Source organism: Bos grunniens, chromosome 11, assembly GCF_055505025.1.
Source record: "Bos grunniens cultivar Pamir isolate PY7600 chromosome 11, Bosgru_T2T1.0, whole genome shotgun sequence".
Taxonomy (NCBI): domain Eukaryota; kingdom Metazoa; phylum Chordata; class Mammalia; order Artiodactyla; family Bovidae; genus Bos; species Bos grunniens.
The window spans coordinates 40,422,615-40,438,960 of NC_141175.1; the positions used below are offsets into that span (position 1 = coordinate 40,422,615).

General features: G+C 41.3%; 1 protein-coding gene across 1 annotated transcript in view; it reads right to left on the reverse strand.

Moving 5' to 3' along the window:
- Window positions 1-16,346, reverse strand: part of ANTXR1 (ANTXR cell adhesion molecule 1) — a 258,178-nt gene that overhangs the window by 231,632 nt on the left and 10,200 nt on the right. The window lies entirely within an intron of this gene.

Sequence of the window (16,346 nt, forward strand, 5' to 3'; positions counted from 1 at the left end):
GATTTGGAAATGGGCTTATTTCCCACAGTTGACTTCTGTTTCACTGATACCACTTACTACTGCTTCAATTCACCTTATAAGTATTTTTCATAGTGCTCATACTCAATCTGTTGCACTGACTTCATAGTAGCTTTTTCTATTTTAACGTACTCTTCTGTAGACTCGATGTTCTTTTCTTTTTATTAAGGATCTGTTTCAGCTGAGCTCTGCATTTCTGCCTGTCATAATTGTTGAGGTTAGTTTGCTTTTTGGACTCTGACATTTTGTACTGAAAACATTTTCCACTGGTTTCAGATAGCTTTTATTTTTATGCGCTCATCTACCTTAATTTTAACTTCTAGAAAGTTATTGTTATTTTTGTTTCAGACTATTTTATAGATCTTTAAGATGAATCTGTGCAAAGTAAATTTTATGCCTTTTTTTCTGTGATTCAATATGTCTAGGAACTCTTATTCTGGTTAAGTGTATTCCACCTCTATGAGTAAAATCTATTTTTTTCTGCCCCACATCCAGTAATGACATGTCTGTCTGATCTGAACAGAAGTGATACAATATGTTATGGTCAAACACTGCAAGATTACTTATCATAAGGATATGGAAGTTCTCCAAGTTAACCTATAACTTCAATTCTAGGAGAAATTCTGAAAAAATGTTTTGTGAAACTCAAAAACTGACTTCAAAAATGAAATGAAGATTAAAGTTATAAAAGTAATCAAGGTAATAATGAAAAATAACAAAGTTGGAAAGCCTGCCCTATCGAATATAGCAACCTCATACACATGATATGTAAGAGTAGAGCCAATGGAGTAAAATGGAAAACTACATCCACACCCCAGTGTATGTAAGGTCTTGCTATAATACATAGGGAAAGAGGTGATTCAAACTGTGGAGGGAGAATAAACCCTTCCATGTCATTGCAGTGACAATGGATTTCTAATTGGAAACAACCAATCAGATCGCTATCTCATACCAAATGTAACCCTAGGTGTATTAAAACCTAATAGGAAAAACAAAACTTTCAATCCTTGGGTGAATTATAGAAGATTTTCATGTCATCAGGTTAGTGAAGAGTTCCCTCAACCAAATACAAAAAGTAGGAATTGTTCTTTACAAAAAGAATTATTATGACTATTATAAGTGTCTAAAATTCTGGATGACAAAAGATAAGGATGACAAAAGCAAAGATGAGGAAGAGATTGAGAGAAGATGTTTGCCACAAAAATAAATGGCAAAAGATTAGTGTCTAGTATATGTAAATCGGTACAAGTAAATGTTAACAAGGCAAACAATACAAAAATAGACAAAGGATCAGAACAGGCAATCCCTTGAAGGATGGCAAATCAGCATTTGAAAAAATATTCAACTCCTCCTCTAATAAATCCAGAAATGCTTTGTTTGGGGAAAAGCAAGTAGTTTTGGGGGGCAGCAGCATAAAGCCTACAGGGTCGAGGAGTGGGGAGTTGGGGAGATGCGGAAAAATAAACCTTTTCCAGTAAAACTCTCTATTCCAGCTTCTCAGCCTTTATACATTCCATCTGCTTGAGACACACAATGTCCACACTGGCAAACTCCTACTCATCTGTAAGAGCCAACTTGATCTCTGCCTGCTGCCTTTGACCAACACAGATGGGGCTCATTGCTTCTGCCCCGGGATCTCAGGGCACTGTGTCCATCTCTCAGTCATCATCCTCGGATACTGGGTTGCCATCACTTTTTTTCTTCAAGCTTCCATTGTGAGAATGTGAAGGATATTTCCCTCCCCAGCATCTACCTATTAGTTGGATGGAAGGAAGGAAGAAGAGCGTGGGGAGACGTCTCTATTGCTCATGGATGCCTCCTGATCTTTTGCCAGCTGGTCCTGGCTTCTGGCCTTGTTTGGATGAGTGTCTCAGGCCTGAGACTCAGATACCTCCAGCCAATTCCTGTGACCCTATGTGATCCCGAGGAGCCTTCCCAGAGGGGCCAATGATTCTAGAGTACAGGTCCTCAATGAATGGGCCTATCTAATCAATGCAAAGAAATAGAGGAAAACAACAGAATGGGAAAGACTAGAGATCTCTTCAAGAAAATCAGAGATACCAAAGGAACATTTCATGCAAAGATGGGCTTGATAAAGGACAGAAATGGTATGGACCTAACAGAAGCAGAAGATATTAAGAAGAGATGGCAAGAATACACAGAAGAAATGTACAAAAAAGATCTTCACAACCCAGATAATCACGATGGTGTGATCACTGACCTAGAGCCAGACATCCTGGAATGTGAAGTCAAGTGGGCCTTAGAAAGCATCACTACGAACAAAGCTAGTGGAAGTGATAGAATTCCAGTTGAGCTATTCCAAATCCTGAAAGATGATGCTGTGGAAGTGCTGCACTCAATATGCCAGCAAATTTGGAAAACTCAGCAGTGGCCACAGGACTGGAAAAGGTCTGTTTTCATTCCAATCCCAAAGAAAGGCAATGCCAAAGAATGCTCAAACTACCACACAATTGCACTCATCTCACATGCTAGTAAAGAAATGCTCAAAATCTCCAAGCCAGGCTTCAGCAATATGTGAACCGTGAACTTCCAGATGTCCAAGCTGGTTTTAGAAAAGGCAGAGGAACCAGAGATCAAATTGCCAACATCTGCTGGATCATCGAAAAAGCAAGAGAGTTCCAGAAAAACATCTATTTCTGCTTTATTGACTATGCCAAAGCCTTTGCCTGTGTGGATCACAGAAAACTGTGGAAAATTCTGAAAGAGATGGGAATACCAGACCACCTGATCTGCCTCTTGAGAAATTTGTATGCAGGTCAGGAAGCAACAGTTAGAACTGGACATGGAACAACAGACTGGTTCCAAATAGGAAAAGGAGTACGTCAAGGCTGTATATTGTCACCGTTGGCCTGCCGTCTATGGGGTCGCACAGAGTCGGACATGACTGAAGTGACTTAGCAGCAGCAGCAGCAGCAGAGTACATCATGAGAAACGCTGGACTGGAAGAAACACAAGCTGGAATCAAGATTGCCGGGAGAAATATCAATAACCTCAGATATGCAGATGACACCACCCTTATGGCAGAAAGTGAAAAGGAACTAAAAAGCCTCTTGATGAAAGTGAAAGAGGAGAGTGAAAAAGTTGGCTTAAAGCTCAACATTCAGAAAACGAAGATCGTGGCATCCGGTCCCATCACTTCATGGGAAATAGATGGGGAAACAGTGCAAACAGTGTCAGACTTTATTTTTCTGGGCTCCAAAATCACTGCAGATGGTGACTGCAGCCATGAAATTAAAAGACGCTTACTCCTTGGAAGGAAGGTTATGACCAACCTAGACAGCATATTCAAAAGCAGAGACATTACTTTGCCAACAAATGTTCGTCTAGTCAAGGCTATGGTTTTTTCCTGTGGTCATGTATGGATGTGAGAGTTGGAGTGTGAAGAAGGCTGAGCGCCAAAGAATTGATGCTTTTGAACTGCGGTGTTGGAGAAGACTCTTGAGAGTCCCTTGGACTGCAAAGAGATCCAACCAGTCCATTCTGAAGGAGATGAGCCCTGGGATTTCTTTGGAAGGAATGATGCTAAAGCTGAAACTCCAGTACTTTGGCCACCTCATGCGAAGAGTTGACTCATTGGAAACGACTCTGTTGCTGGGAGGGATTGGGGGCCGGAGGAGAAGGGGACGACAGAGGATGAGATGGCTGGATGGCATCACTGACTCGATGGACGTGAGTCTGAGTGAACTCCGGGAGTTGGTGATGGACAGGGAGGCCTGGCGTGCTGCGATTCATGGGGTTGCAAAGAGTTGGACACAACTGAGCGACTGATCTAATCAATGGTAGATCCCTGACTTTAATGCAACTGGGAGTCTCCCAATAGCTCACCAGAAGAGCATATCCCAGCCCTAAACTTTTAAAGCTTTGAAAAGTTTTTCATTAGAATCCCAGCCATCCTCTTGGACATGTTTCAGTTGTATATTTAAAATCTCAAAGACTGGTTCTGATTCCCTTTCTTCAGCCAAAGGGTAGATGCTCTGGTCCTGGGGGTCTTAGTGAGGGTCTGGCAGATCTGGCTCAGTGCTGTGTATGTGCTTCAGATGAGCCACCACGTGACTATTAACCACAGTCTACTTAGAATTCTACAACTCTTTTCCACTAGAATCAAGAGATCTCCTTGAACACTGGTCATCTATGCCCACTTCTGAAATGCAATACTGTGTTTTGCAATGCTGTGTTATGACCCAGACAAGTATCATCTGAAATTTTGGTCAGTGAGGAGTAGGATAAGATACCTAATGACTGGAGAGGAATCCCCACAGTTCCTCCATCCCAGGTCTGATTTTCTCATCAGTAGAGAAGTCCTATAGTGAGGGAATTAAACTGGAAAGGGAGGTAAAGAGTTGAAGTAGGGACTTGAACTAGAGTTGGGGGTCTATTCTTGGCTGTCTACTAAAGAAGCAGGGGTCTCAAGTAAATCCTTTTTGTGTTAGCAGTTTTCTGTCCTCAAGAATTGAGCACAGATCATTTGTATTCCTTTACTTATTACAAATGGCACTAGTGGTAAAGAACCTGCCTGCCAATACAGGAGACATAAGAGACACGGGTTGGATCCCTGGGTTGGGAAGATTCCCTGGAGGAGGGATGGCAACCCACTTCAGTATTCCTGCCTGGAGAATCCCATGGACAGAGAAGCCTGGTGGGCTACAGTCCGTAGGGTCACGAAGAGTCAGACACAACTGAAGTGACAGCACATATATACACACTTATTACAAAGGATCACCCACTGTTAATTAATTCACATTTTCTTTTATCTTAAAATATTTCATTTGCACTGTTCTTCTATCTGATTGACATGTAAAATTTAGAAAATGTTGGTATTCATCTTTGATTTCTAGATGCTAGATATAAGGAAAGATCCAAGAAATATTCTGGAGTGTTGAGAAAATTCTAAAGCCATCTGGAACACTTTCTTGCCAATGGACAGGTGCTGTATTTTCTCAAGAAGAAAATAAAACAAGAGGTAAGGGGATATTGACAGGCTTGCTTCTCCCATCCCAACTCTACTAATAATTGTCCTGTTATTTCATATGTACTCATGATCATTCTTTACACAATTATATAAGCCTTGACCAAAATATATCCCCTTTGGGACACCCTTGAGATGTGCATAGCCGATTCCCTCCAACACTGAGGGTAAACATAATGTTCAAAGATTCTGGGAACAACATTGACTTTATTTTCTCTTTTGTTACATGGGACCCTAAAGGACCTCAGCTACTAAAGTGGCATAGGAATATAGGATTATGTAAGTCTGCACCTTGGAATCCTTCTAGTCCTCAGGACTGACCCTTCTTAACCCACATATGCATGCTCTGTGCTCCCCAAGATCAAATAATCACTTAGAGAAGGAAATAGTCCCATGGCAGCTCCTTATGGTTTTAGCATGGAGGTAAGCTTGTTGGGCATGCAGCTCATTTCTCTTTAACCCAAATCCCCAGGAGGAAGGGGCTTGCCTGCTTGGTGCCATGGTCCTTTCCCCTGCCTCACCACCACCCACTGGCTACAACTGGACTCCTAACTCTGAACTCTTAACTAGTTCATCCATGGAGGATCTCAAAACTACCCCCCTGAACCAGACTCCTGCACTTCTGTCATGGGGAAAGATACACTGGGTTTTTTATTCTGTTTGGACTTTCTGTTAAAACATGCGTGTCTCTCCTGTACTTTGCCTTGTGAACTGATTTTCTCGTTTGGAATCTAAACTAGTAGATACTCCCAGAATAATCAGCCCGAGATGGTGTGTCCATGTTCTAACATGGCTTCTTTTCAAGCTTGAGGACCCATGTGGACTTCTGGTCACAGCCAGAAGTAAGGTGTTGGTTGGGGAAGCTTCTCTCTACCCTACAGTATGTTAAATATCTCATTTATCATGCTAGACTGTTCAAGAATTACTGATGTTAACATCCCAGCTATGGGAGCCCTGATGTTCTCTTCAATAATGGCTCATCCAGCCATTGTTACCAAAGCCCCAGGGTAGAAACAAAAAGTCCTGCCTCAGTCAGTTCAGTCACCCAGTCGTGTATGACTCTTTGTGACCCCATGGACTGCAGCACACCAGGCCTACCTGTCCATCACCAACTCCCGGAGTTAACCCAAAGTCATGTCCATTGAGTTGGTGATGCCATCTAACCATCTCATCCCCTGACGTCCTCTTCTCCTCCTGCCTTCAATCCTTTCCAGCATCAGGGTTTTTTTTTTTTTTTCCAATGAGTCAGTTCTTTGTATCAGGTGGCCAAAGTATTGGAGTTTCAGCTTCAGCATCAGTCCTTCCAATGAATATTCAGGACTGATTTCCTTTAGGATTGACTGGTTTGATCTTGCAGTCCATGGGACTCTCAAGAGTCTTCTCCAACACCACAGTTCAAAAGCATCAATTCTTCAGCGTTCAGCTTTCTCTATAGTCCAACTCTCACATCCATACATGACTACTGGAAAAACCATAGCTTTGACCAGACTGACCTTTGTTGGCAAAGTAATGTCTCTGCTTTTTAATATGCTGTCTAGATAGGTCCTAACTTTTCTTCCAAGGAGCAAGCGTCTTTTAACTTCATGGCTGTACTCACTATCTGCACTGATTTTGGAGCTCCCCCAAATAAATAAATAAATAAATAAAGTTTGTCACCCTTTCCATTTCTTCCCCATCTATTTGCCATGAAGTGATGGGACCAGATGCCATGATCTTAGTTTTCTGAATGTTGAGTTTTAAGCCAACTTGTTCACTCTCCTTTCACTTTCATCAAGAGGCTCTTTAAGGTTCCACTGAACTTGTGTGGATTGTTTTGTTTTTAGAATTGTTTTTAACACACAATTGCTGACAAACTATAGTCAAAGAGTTGAAATATCCATGTTTTAGATCCAAGTCAGTGGATGTGAAATGTCCCAGATATTTGCCTCAATTAAATTCTAACTCATGCAATTCTAGCCCCTGAAGATTTCCGTGAGCCCACTGGGTATCGAGATGCTGTAGAGAATTCAGGTCCCTTCTTAGGAGCTCATGCTTTGGCTCCACAAATATATATCTCAACAAAATTTGGAATTCAAGCAGCCTCCCAGGGAATTCTGCTTGAACACAGTCCTACAGAGTTCTTTGCTTGAAGATTCACTTACTATATCTGGATCCACTCAAAATCAGTCACCTCCTCTTCACATCACTTTCTGCTTGGCTTTCAGAAGGGTTCCCCAGACCACAAGGAGGCGAAGCCACTGGTCCCCTGAGAAGGTAATTGCTGGGAGCAGCTCCAGGGCTCCTTACTTATTTTTGTTTTTCTAGGCCCTCTCCAAGGTTTGGAGCCTGATAAGAAAGTCAATACATCTTGTGTATTCACTGTGTGTTTGCAGAGAGAGGTCTGCATGGAACTTGACCTGGTCCTCAGATTACTGCTCAGTTACTTTCAAGGATCTCATATGCAAAGAGTAACAGCAAAAGAAGAACCCTGGGTGTCATTCTGATTTGTTTCTGAAACACATTCTTTTGTGTTTATATGAGTTTCCAAACTTCCCTGTGGTTGAGCTCCTTTAAAAACACAAGCTCTTTCCATTAGCCACAGATACAACCAGTCAGAAAGAATTAAGTGGTCCAAATTGAGTTTAAATTGTCCTCTCCTTGGCATAAGGGTCAGAGCAAAATGAAAGGGAAATAAAGAGAGCTCACAGTTGGAAACATCACCCAGGAGTCTTTTAGTCCTGGAAGAGCATAGTCCCAGTAAGGATGGAAATTATAAAACTGTCAGGTCCTGCTTTTCTTCAGCCCCACCCAGTTGAAGTCATTCATGTCCTCAGTGACCTACCAGGTCCCCAGCTAATCCTGCAAGGCTAGGGCAACCTCAGGCCCACTGAGCAGAACAGGCAATTAATTCTGGCCCCACATTCATCTGTATCCCCCTCTGACCCCCTACCCCACTCCACTTCTTCCTTGGCCCTTCTCTCCTTCCTCCTAGCCTTCCTGCACCCTACCTGGCTGGGGCCCAGATCTTCAGCTCTTGTCCTCTTCTGATTGGCTGGAGTCATGAACCAGCCTCCCTCTTGCTCTAAAAGCTGACAGCAACTCTTACCCTTCTCCAATGTCTTCAGTGCAGACCCAAGTCAAGCCACTGAACACTGTACCCACCCTGCTCCTATCTGTGTCTGGAGACCCCAGCCCCACTGTACTGACTTGTAAGGAATTTCCCTGTTAGTCCACCTCACTGAAGGCTATGACAGCAATGACTTTTATGCTGTGGAATGCAACCTATTAGTGATTTGGGAAATCAGTTTGGTGGGATGTTGCCAACAGTTAATAAAAATGAAATAGAATAGAAATATCAGAATATATTGTATACCATGACAGAAAGTCATGTTATGTAAAACTTTCAGTTAACTATGTGTAGGTATATAATGCACATATACTGTGTCAAGATGTAAACTAAACTGTGTTTTTCTTGTGAATGCTCAGGAAGATACTAGACCAAAATATGTAATCCTTTCACCTCCACTAATTTACCTTTCCAATACACACACACACACACAGAGCAAGAAAAGTCTAAAGATATTTCTGATATCACGTATTGGTACATTTGGTGCAAATTCAACACAGAATTGTTGTTAAAATTGTTGTTAACTGTTGTTAAGACAACAGTTTTAGTTGTCTGAAAGCAAGATGTGATAAATGAGCCTGAAAGGCCACCAGTCAAAGCCAGCAATGTGATCTGTGGATGAACACCAGGTGACCGTGACAAGACAAGGTATGGTACTATGGATGCCAGAAAAGTCAGAGGCACCCTTCACGTGCAAGCCACGAGGACACAATGAGCCCCCTTCAAGCACACAGCCATAGGACTGAGAGAACTGGGGTGGCTCTAAGTTGTGCCTGACTCTTTGCGACCCCAGAATCATGATCTTTTCCTGTGAGTTGGCTCTTTTACATCAAGTGACCAAAGTATTGGAGCTTCAGCTTCAGCATCAGTCCTTCCAGTGAATACTCAGGGTTGATTTCCTTTAGGATTGACTGATTTGTAAGCTAGATAAAAGTAAACTTCATTTTAGGGGGGCAGTATATGTGAATATAGTATGAGCAATTTTTTCTATGTGGCATAAAAAAATTTATACTTTTCCCTTTCTGTTTTGAGAATCCATTCTTTTAACTTTTAAATTTTGCTGTACAATCTCATTGATAACATTACTGTGACATTAACTTTTCTGAGGCCATTACTTCTATTTCTTTTATATTATGTCTTTTTCATATCCTTTATTTACAAAAGTTTTCCATTTTGATGTCAATACTTTCAAGTGATATTTTTTTAATAAAGGTATGTGGGTGGTATATATTTTGGATTTTTCTATGTCTGAGGAATTTTTTATGCCTTTGTATTACTTACCTCTGGTTTCATAATTTTAATGTCTGTATTCTTTCTGCTTGAGTTCTGGAAAAAGTTTCTTAAACTGTCTTTTGATGAGTTGAATTTATTTTTGTAATATTCTTTGTGGTGGTCATTTTTTCCAATGAATTTGAATACTCAGAAACAGCATATTTTCTCTCCAAAAGTTTCTTATTTTCAGCTGTTCCTTTCTCATAACAGACTGCTCTTATTAGTTGATGTAATATCATCTCCAAATTTAATGAAAATACTAATGAGACATATTTGCTTAAATGGTTTGGATGGTCATTGGAAGTTCTTTTATATAATCACTATTAAGTTTTTTAAAACCCTGATTCACTTTTTGAGTAATTTCTTAAAGAAAATTATCCCCACTCCCCCTTTTAGAAGAATCTGTATGTATTTGAAAATCTCTTTCTGTTTTCATGTAAATGACATCTTGACAGAACATTTTTGTTCATAACTTTATCCATTAAATTTTTCCAGCATTTAATGTTGCAGAACCTTTGTAGGTAACCTGTATCTTTTCCCATTCATAAAATTCTTCTTCTGCTTTTGAAATTAAACATTCTTACCAGGAAATGTTTAAGTACAAATCTCTTTTAATTAATTTTGATTATTACTTGATGAGTTGAAATCTACATTTTCAGGTTTTTGTTTTTTAATCAGGGAAGTTCTATCAAATTGTCGAGTGCTTCTTCTGGATTATTCTTTAGCAATGCAAATTATCTGGTATACTGGATATCTACTTTTGTCATTCATTATTTATCATCTTCTCTCTCATCATCTTTGTGTAACTCATTTCCTATTCAACTTAAAAGAACTTCTCAAACATTCCTTCATCCTTCATTTTCTGCATTGTCAGTTCTTTACTGCTTCTCAGGTGGCTTTATGACTTTACATTTTTCCGTATTATTTTATATTTCCTCAACTGTTTTAGGTCCCTTTTCTTTTCCTTTCATATTTTATCACCTAACAAAGTTCTTATTTTATTTAATGTCACTGAAATCATAAAACATATGGTGCTAAAACTGACTTCTTTTGCTGTTGAAAATTCTTTCCATAGACATGTTCTTCCACCTCAGGAATTTTGTTACATCATTTATTTTCAGTTGTTAAAATCTTGTAAGCCCTATTTTCATCTTTCAATGTGGGAAGGTATAACTGGGTCTCATATTTGCCATATATATGGCAATGTCTTGAACTTGCAAACTTCTCTAAAAACTAAATCTGGGGAACAAATATCGTATGATGTTGCTTATATATGGATTCTAAAAAATAAAAAAGGTACAAAAGAACTTATTTATAAAATGGAAGTAGAGTCATGGATGTAAAAAACAAACTTCTGGTTACCAGGGATAAGGGAGGGGAGGGATAAATTTGGAGACTGGGATTGACATACACATGCTTATATATAAGATAGTTAATAAGAACTTGCTGTATAGCACAGGGAACTCTACTCAATACTCTGTAATGGGCTACATGGGAAAATAATCTTAAAAAAAAAAAAAAGAGTGGCTATATGTATATGTATAAATGGTTCACTTTGTTGTACACCTGAAACCAGCACAACATTGCAAATCAACTATACTCCAATGAAAAAAAAAATTTTTTTTTAAGAAAAGAACTTCGTTTGGGGGAAGGGAGTTGGCCTTAATAGCTAAAGTAAGCTTATGTTATTGTTCCATCAATTAGGGGAGAGTAGGGAATGGAATAATTCTTCATCGTTTTTCACAAAGGAATCTCATCCTTGCAAAGTTAGTGTGTTTGTTTTGGACAGGGCCATATCAGTTCCAGCTTGCCATATGTTGGGCTTTTGGACCTGATGTCTACTCCAAGTTCACACTGCTGTATCTGACCTCATTCCTGATCCCTACTGCATCCACATAATCAAAGACAGGACTGCCATTTCCCTGGAGGCCCAGGATATGTGGGGAGGACTCAGCAATGCTGGAGGGAGTCACTGTCATGAAGATGCCCGGTGTTCGTGCGCTCTCTCTTTTGTGGCTTCTTTTCCCCTCGACTGTCCTGCACAGATGCCTCTGGGTGATACTGATGCCGCAGGGTAGCAGGGCTCTGTGGAGGTGGCCTCTGTTCTTCTGATGTCACAGTCTTTCCTTCAGACTCACTTCCAGATTTGGGATTGTTCTTGAGGCTCCTCCAGAACCCTCCTCTACATGTTTTTCTAACTTGGCAACAGGATTGAAAGCAGACCCGGCTGGACCTCCTGCAAACTCAGCTCACCTGCTTTGTTCCTAGTGGAATTTCTTACGAGGGTGTTGGAGGTCAGTGTGGCTGTCCTCCACGCAGGTGGCGGACACGCAGGCGTCCTGCATGGACCTGACGCAGGCTTCCCCGGATGCCTTCTGAAGACTTTCAGGGGATGAAACAGTTTTAGATGATGGTCGGGAAGGCAGTAAGAAGCTAACTGTCTGTGTTCAGCTTCTTTTTCAGAAGTCATCAACAAACTTTCTTTCCTTTCTCATCTCAAACTAAGCCCCTGAGTTCATTCAACCTTAATTTCTGCATTTATGAGGTCCTGAAGCAACATTTCCAAAAGTCACCAATGCCTTCAGCATAGGACCTTTCTCGGTTCTTTCTTGCTGGATATATTTGTAGTATATATAAATAAAAAAGATATGTATTGATGCAGCAAAATGATTTTTGAATGCCTGGTAGGTCCTTTAGAATCTAGAAGATTAATTACAGAACAACATGCACTAAGTACTTACTAGGCAGCTGGCATTGTGCTGAGCACTTTACATTCACTGCCATTTAATAATGTGGTGGTTTAGTTCCTCAGTCATATCTGACACTTTTGATGCCCAATGGACCGTAGCCCGCCAGGCTCCTCTGTTCATGGGATTTCCCAGACAAGAATACTGGAGTGGGTTGCTATTTCCTTCTCCAGGTGTTCTTCCTGACCCAGAGATCAAACCCGTGTCTCCTGCATTGCAGGTGGATTCGTTACCAACTGAGCCACCAGAGAAGCCATTTAATAATAGCTAGCACTTAATGAGCACTTCCTGTGTGTGGGCAGCATTCTGCTCTGAGCACAACCCTATGTGATAATACTATTAGGTCCCTTTTCACAGATGAGGAAACCTAGTTCACAAAGAGAATAAGTAACTCATTCAAGGGCACACTAGTGAGTGGTAGGGTTGGGATAAGGACCCTAGAGTCCATGCTCTTAGTCCAAACACTACTCTCCTCCAGTCTTTCCAGTGTTTAAGCCTGTACTCCTAACACCTGTGCAACACTGCCTCCCCATGGAGGGAGGAAGCATACGATTACAATTCGTAGTGTTAGGCTGCTAAGTTAGCGAGAAGTACTGCAGAAGTTCCACACATTTTTATGAGAATTTGGGAATGGGGATGCCAGGGCAAGGTTAAAATTGGTGTACTTGAGTGGAATCAGAAGTGCCAAACTGATTGCCCATTTTAATGGAATAAGGTGTATCAGAGGATTCACCTGTTCGGCCTTCAATCCTCTTGTGTTCCTTTGATAGTGTCTTTTATGACAGTCAATAATCAGGATGAGCATATAATTTAAAATCCAAACTGAAACACTTTCAAGAGTAAACTAGGAAGCCACTAATAATTATACTGGGACAAGCACAGGCGAGGAATGAACTGGAATGTACCATCCATTTACTTATGGTTAGATTATGGCTGTCCAATGGCATTTTGTACTTCCTTTGACCTTATATTGCTTATTATTGTGACTGGAGTGTAGTTGAGTTAGGATATTTCTTTTTTTTTTAATTTTCTATATAGTTTCCATAAACTTGATATTTGCATTATCTTTTATGGTGGCTCAGATGGTAAAGAATCTGCCTGCAATGTGTGAGACCCAGGTTCAAATCCCTGGGCCGGGAGGATCCCCTGGAGAAGGGCATGGCAACCCACTCCAGTATTCTTGCCTGGAGAATTTCATAGACAGAGGAGTCTGGTGGGCTACAGTCCATGGAGTCGCAAAGAATAGGACAAAACTGAGTTCCCTTGGACTGCAAGGAGATCCAACCAGTCCATTCTGAAGGAGATCATCCCTGGGATTTCTTTGGAAGGGCTGATGCTAAAGCTGAAACTCCAGTACTTTGGCCACCTCATGCGAAGAGTTGACTCATTGGAAAAGACTCTGATGCTGGGAGGGATTGGGGGCAGGAGGAGAAGGGGACGACAGAGGATGAGATGGCTGGATGGCATCACTGACTTGATGGACGTGAGTCTGAGTGAACTCTGGGAGTTGGTAATGGACAGGGAGGCCTGGCATGCTGCGATTCATGGGGTCGCAAAGAGTCGGACACGACTGAGCAACTGAACTGAACTGAACTGAGTGACTAACACAACATTTTATGTAAATAATGATGGTTAAGATTCTGATCATAATCCTTTTGCCAAAAGGTGTTGGCGAAGTCCTGTTCTAGGTGATTCCTACAGGAATGAGCTGTATATGGTTAAGCAGCAGGGTATGAGGAAAAGAAGATAAGGCCACTGAATGAGACCTCAGAGGACAAACACCAAGGGTTATTCTTCTCCATGTCTTGATAATGGACCCCTCTGCTGCTTATTATGTGATATGAGCTGTTACAGGGTTGAGAGACTCTGAATAAAGAACAAATGTAGAATGAAGATGATATGTAAAGAGATGACTATTTTCAATTTTTCTGTACCACTGTGAGCCCACAGCTAGTGACGGGAAGGGAAGAAATGCCAGTATCATCTCAAAAGTTATGAGGGTATCACCTATACAAATATGGAAATGGTGATGAGGTCACTAAAGCTAAAGGCAAGAAACAGCATGGGGTTAGTTCAGGGAACTGCACACCAACAGTTTTGTTGGAAATTGCAAGGGTGTTGGGTGTGGTAAGAGATGAAACTAAGGGCAACACATAGTAATCAGAGCAAAAAAGCTTTAGAATCCCTTGCTAAGGAGTTCACATTTTATACTGAAAGAACTTGGGGAGTATTTAGAAGTTGAAGGAGTGGGGGAGATGAAAAGATCAACTTGGTACCAATGTCAAGACTATAGAGTAGTGTGTACATGCTCAGGTGTGTCGACTCTTAGGAACTTCATGAACTGTAATCTGCCAGGCTCCCCTGTCCACAGAATTTTCTGGGTAAGAATATTGGAATGAGTTGACATTTCCTACTCCAGGGAATCTTCCTGACCCAGGGATCCAATCCATGTCTCCTACATCTCCTGCATTGTCAGGCGGATTCTTACCACTGAGCCACCTGCAAAGCCCCAGGGGGAAAGGTTAAAAAAAAAGAGGAGGTAAAGAGACCAATTTAGAGAACATTTCCATGAACTGGGTGGGAAATGGCCTGAACTAAGGTAATGATAGGGCTTCACTGGTGGCCCAGATGGTAAAGAATCCGCCTGCAATGCAGGAGACCTGGGTTCGATCCCTGGGTTGGGAAGACCCCTGGAGGAGGGCATGGCAGCTGACTCCAGTATTCTTGCCTGAAGAATCCCCATGGATAGAGCAGCCTGGCATGCTACAATTCATGGGGTTGCAAAGAGTTGGACACGACTGAGCAACTAAGCACAGCACAGCAAGGAGATGACAAAGCAGAGATGTGGGAGCAGACACTGCCAGGCTTAGGAGTATAAGAGGATTCATCCCAGCCTTTTGGCTTACGTGGTTAGATCTATGGGTGATGCTGCCCCCAAGACTAGGAACAGAGATGATGATTTTAGGGGGAAAACATCTAGTTCGTCACCCCTCCACTGAAATTCTCTCTCTCCTGGCCTCAGTGGTAACAGTTCTTAGTTGTTTCTCTTCTAACTGTTCTGGCGAATTCTTCTCACCTCTAGTTAATGGAGTTTTCTTCTTTGGCCCAGACATTCCTTTTGGCAATTCCTCGAGGTTGGACCCTGGCCATCTTCCTCATTTAACACCACCTCTCCTTGACATTTTTTAACCCTGATATTATCTTGATATTATCTCCATATTATTTATTATCATATCCATATTTTCATCTACTACTCTTGGGCTGACAACTCTCAAGTCTTTTTTTTTTTTTCCCCAGTTACAGGGTATAAATCCAACTGCCTACTCAATACCTTCACCCAAATGTCCTACGTGTTCAGACTCAACATGTCCACACCAAACTCCTCTTTTCTTCTGAAACCTACTCCTTCCCCTCATAGCTCTTTCTTCTCACTCACTCACAGCCAACTGCTCATCAAGTCCTGGTACTCCACCCTACAAAGTCACTCAATTTCATTTGTTCTTTTTTTCCCATTCCCCCAACATAATCCCGTAACCTACTGTTGATATGAAAAATCCTGCTCTTCCCAGATTCTTTTTCTGTCACCCTCACTGTCATGCTTACATCACAAAGAGTATGTGTCATTTCACCTTCTTGTGTTGCTCCTTGGGCATCGATGTTTTTTTCTTTACTTTGTCACCTGGAAAAACCCTGCCTGAGGTTCAAGTCCTGGATCCGGTTACCTTCTCTAGAAAATCTCCTAAACCTCTCTAATCTCAATCAAAATTCATTATTTCACCAACTCTGTTTCCCTAGCCCTTTGTCTCTTCTGCTAAACTGTGAAATCCTTTAGAGCCAGGAACATGTCATAGGCATTTTGTAATCTGATACATTTAGCAAAGTTTGATAAATACTGAATGGAACTGATGTACTCCTTACCCTAGACAGGAAGTCCAATTTATAATCTAAGGAGATGTCTTTTGTTAGAAGAACACATCCATTTCCTCTAGGGGTAATTACCACCATTACCACCACCAGCATCACTGTCATCACCACGACCACCACCACGACTGCTACATCATCAATAATACTATAATCATTATCACCTCTACCATCATCATCAATACCATCATCACCATCACCACCACCAATACCATCATCAGTAATACCACCACCAATACCATCATCACCACCACCACCATCACATCATCAATAATACCATTATCTTGATCACACT